The sequence below is a fragment of the Sardina pilchardus genome, chromosome 14 (genome assembly GCF_963854185.1).
Source record: "Sardina pilchardus chromosome 14, fSarPil1.1, whole genome shotgun sequence".
NCBI lineage: Eukaryota > Metazoa > Chordata > Actinopteri > Clupeiformes > Clupeidae > Sardina > Sardina pilchardus.
In genome coordinates this window covers 23,426,515-23,431,514 of record NC_085007.1, presented here as the reverse complement: position 1 = coordinate 23,431,514, position 5,000 = coordinate 23,426,515, and positions in this window count along the sequence as shown.

Here is a 5,000-nt window from a genome sequence, read left to right as displayed (position 1 = left end):
TATTACTGTAGAACAACATCAGAGACAAAATCAGGTTCCTATATCTCAGGTAGGAGAGGCCTGGGGAAGCTCCGGAAGAATGACCCAAGCTTCCACTCCAACTACAGTGCACTGTACACTCTACATTAGCACCCGTGCATAAGCTAAATTATTTTTATGTGACATTTTCCAAACAACCACATTACACATGCAAATGGAATTTCTGTTCGTTGTGTATGTTATTCCACATAACACCATCATTTGTTGGAGCAAAATAAATCGCCAAAGAGCTCATATTAGCTAGTGCTCAGCAAACTAAAAACCAACAACAACAACAACAACAAAACAATCTAGGCTACATAACACTAGACTGCACAACGATTGCTGTAGCTCTCCCTTTTTCAGATAGTGCTTTCTTTCACCAGGAGGTGCAAATGTACCTCTGGGACATCTTAGCCTTTCACACAAAGGTGTGTTGTGATGACAGCAAGAAGGAAGCTGTCAGAGTGGAGGAGGAAGGTTCATGACAGCACACCTGATCTAGATCAACACATCAGGCTCAAGTTATCTGAGCCACACCTTAGATTCATGCCTCGGGCCTGCACCACACTATCAAACAATGAGGTCCCACTGGCTGTCTGTGATGAGAATAGAGTGAAATCTTGGATGGATCAACAACCTAAATTGTGCGATGCTTTAGCGATGACAGCTTCCTATTGACAACAGATACAAGTTGGATCGCTAGCACTGTGGCTGTAGACGACATAAAAAAAACAACAACAACAAAACACATCCTGCTCCTAATCTCTCACACTCTGAGCTCTTGTCTCTCACCACTTTTCCACTCTCTCCAAAGATTCATCAGCTCGAGAGGGCACAGCCTGCGGGAGAGCTCCTGTGTTTCCGGCTAGTCCCACAAGTCAGCAGTCATTAGCGCATTAGGCAAAAGAGCACGTCCTTAGCCGAGCTCGGCGCCGGATATAACACCCGGCATCCATCAGCCCTCAGCCACTGATTAGCAGATGTGTGTGCTGTGGAGAAAGGGACAAAAGGAGGTAGGGGAGAGATATATGCCACTGAAACTTAGAGGATTCACCCTACCTGTGAACAAATGGCTCACGAGTGTGTGTGTGTGTGTGTGTGTGTGTGTGTGTGTGTGTGTGTGTGTGTGTGTGTGTTTAGTTTGATAAGGTAGCTAACAATGCCTCATTCAATATGAATGTATTATTTGTCATGGCAATAAAGCATTTTGAATTTGAATTTAGCAAGCTATGTAGGAAGACAGGGAGATAGATGGATGGACAGAGAAGGGGAGAGGGAGAAAAAGAGAGAGAGAGAGAGAGAGATGTGAATGGCAGGTTCAAAGAGGATTTAAAATGATGTGTTACCATAACAACTCCACAAACAGAGGAATTCATTAACCTGGCCTAACGAACCCCAATTACCTGAAAGCAAACAGAGGAAACAGTGTGCGATAATGAAGGCATGATCTACTCCGGGTACCCATGGCAACCCTGGCATGTTGTTGTTTCAAGCAGCGGGGCTATGAACAGTGGCTAGTTTTTCCACATCCACAGGTCTCTTATAGAGAGCTAAAACTACCTTGTGCGGTCATATTATCTGACAGAGCAACAATCATTTTTAGGCAAAGTTATAAGCTGGGATCATATTTCTACCTGAATTGAAATGCACTGAATAACATTTAAACCACAAAAAAAACAAAAAACATTTTGATTAGAAAAACATTTTTCGGCCTTTTTTCAAAGGAATAAAGAGTATCTCCTTGTCGTTTTGCTCCTGCATCGCCACCTTCTCTCCTGGAGAAGCTGGACAAATGTCCATGAGAGAGAGCCAGCCACTGACTCTCCTCAACAGATGAGAGAGAAAAAAAAAACTCTTTTAGCACATGAAACACTCCCCTCACGCCGTGAGCCAAAGCACCTGGTGCCCAGGGAGCAGAAGGCAGACCGAGGAGGAGGCAACGCAGGGGTCCTGTCACCGCTCCGATGGGCACGTTTGACGGGCTCCTGGTCATATTTTTAAGCGCGGCAGACATTCCATCTGGCAGGTGCCAGCGCGCCTTCTCCTCCGCGCTTCCCCCGCAGCGGAGGGGCTCCGGTGAATACCGACTGGCAGCTCGAGACGGATCCCCGCACCTTGTCACGGCACATCAGCCGGAAGCCTCACAGTCATGCCCTGTCCCTCTGTGACTCCGCCGCCGCTGCTAGTGTCCTTAGCATGCTCCCGCACCGCGTCATTTCAGGCAACAACAACAACTCCTCAGAATACGTTAGATATTGTTGTGTTGGCTACGCTTCTGTGTTGCGCATTAGAAATAACATTTTCAGACCGGCTGAACATATTTTCAAGTCAAGTCAAGTTTATTTATATCGTGCATTTCATACACAGAGGTCATTCAATGTGCTTTGCATTAAAAAAGCAGTAGTCAAATAATAGTTTAAAAAGTAAAGATCATAACAAAAAAATAAATCGCTAAAAAAAACACACAAGCTAAACTTATTTAAAGATAAAGAATAATTAAAAAGACACAATAAAATACAGCTTGGTCTTAAGTCTAGATTTAAAACTGGCTACAGTTGGGGCCTTTTTGATGTCATCCGATAGTTGGTTCCAGAGCTGAACCGCATAGTACTGTAGCTGAAAGCTGCTTCACCATGTTTAGTTGTTACAGCAGGTTTTTCTCCTGAGACCTGAGAGGTCAAGAGGGTGTGTACTGCTGAACCATGTCTGATTTTCAGACAACAGTATCACATTATTTGTTTTTTTATCAGTATATTTCTTTGGAATACATTGGGGTGACGTAAGGTTTCAAGGTCGTACAGTACATGCTCCCACTTCAGTGCAAACAAACAGGCCAATACCTGTCCTATAAATACAGCCAATACCTGTCCTATAAATAAGCCTACATGTGTAATCCTCTAATAACTAATGAACGTCTCTGTCGTTGTCCTTAATGGCCAGGAGCGGACACAACAGATGCGGTGACGGCACCGCTTTCAAAAAACAGCACGCGTGGGAGGACAATGTCGCCAGGTTGCGTCGAGGGCGCTCACAGGAATCAATGTCTTATTTCCCATTCACGCTTACATCCCCCGCAACGACCACCAAAGCCTGCCCCAGCTCCCCAGCAACACTTTGATAGTTATCTGGAAAGTGTCATGGAGGGTGAATGGAGAGCAACTGAGGTGTGTGTGCGTGTGTGTGTGTGTGGGGGGGGTTAGCGGGCATTGGCGCGGGTGCTAGGATAATTTAAATAATTAACACGCGTATACAAGAACAGCAAAGAAAATAAATGATGGCTCTGAGGAGGAGGACAATGAGTCGACATTAACAATCAGGTCTGCGGGTGACTAACGAGGTGGCCCCACAACATTTTAATTAGCAACACGCTGGACGGCACCGTGATTAATGAGCACAATTTTATTTAAGCTTTGCTCGGAATTAATACCAAATTGACATTTAATGAAAATTACTTACCACCATCAGAAGGAAAGCTGTTTTCAGGAGCCCCCCCCCCCCCCCCCTAAAAACAATAGGACGGGTTGGATGTGAACTATTCTGGCTGTATTGTGTGCTTGTGTGTGTGTATGTGTGTGTGAGAGAGAGAGAGATAGAACATGGAAGAAAGAAAGAGAGAGAGAGAGACATCTCGAAGTTGAAGAGTCGGGATGAATGCTTATTAGAAAGAGGATAAAACAATTCAGCCAAGGTAACCCAGTTGACCGGTGCATGTTTAGCTTTTTTCCCACGTTTCTTAATATTATTTGATCAATGCTCCGAGGACCTTAATAGCTTTGAATCAATATAAATGATTTGGGCATTTTTAACTGTTAATATTTACTTTGATTTAATACATCAGTAGTTTATCTTTGTGTATTTTGGGGTGAGGTGAGAGATGGAGTGATGGGTGAAAAAATATTTGCTGGATGCCAAACAAACACTTCTCACCTTCAAAGATCACTTTGCTGGAAGGGAGAAAAAAAACAGTCCAACTAAAAGGCATGAAATGAAAAGGGATGATTTCACAAAATTAGATGTCTGGAATTCATGTAAATATATATACATAGATAACAACCGTTTTTGAAGTCCTGCTGTTGAACTTCTCATTCCTTCCAGACGCCAGACGTTTCATCCTACCTTTTTTTCCCCTAGATGCATGCTGTATTTATCCAAACGCTAGCTTCCTTTTATCAGTCCAGTTCTTTTAATTACACATTTTATTTTTATTCTTTTTTTTCCGCTCACTTATCTCTCGGCGAGTCCTTGTAAGATGTCTTTTGAAGTGAAAATGGTTCTGGGAGAATAAGGGTTTTTTTTCCCCCAGACAGTCTGAGGCCGATGTCCTGCAACAGACAACTGTTTGATCTCTGACTCGGCCTTCAACTCTGAACCTTCCATGGGGGCTCATCTTTACCCCCAAAGCGGCTTGGACACCTGTTGTTTTCCACCATAGCACAGACAGCCGCATCTTTTTCAGTCCACTAGACAGAGGTCACAAAGTTTGGCCCATGTTAGCAGAGGGTCTGCAGTAACTACCGTCTCTCTCTCTCTCTCTCTCTCTCTCTCTCTCTCTCTCTCTCTCTCTCACACACACACACACACTTTTTAATCTCTCTCCCTCTCTCTTTGTCTCTGTGAATTGAAGATTATATTAATCTCACAATTACATATGCATATACAAACTCAAATACATTGAGCACACGCACACACACACGCGCACACACAATCATTGTTCATAAAGAGCCCCCCCCCCCCACACCACACACACACACACACACACACACACACCACCACCACCACCACACAGAGAGAGAGAGAGAGAGAGAGAGAGAGAGAGAGAGAGAGAGAGAGAGAGGAGGGGGGGCACTGACTCATCTTCTGTCCTCTCTTTCTGATGATGTCTCATGTTCTCTCCTAGTGTTTTCTCCCTCTAAGATCAGGCCTTGTGTTTCATGTCTTCTTTCTCATCGTGATTGCTTTGGTTATTAATATCCCTTGTC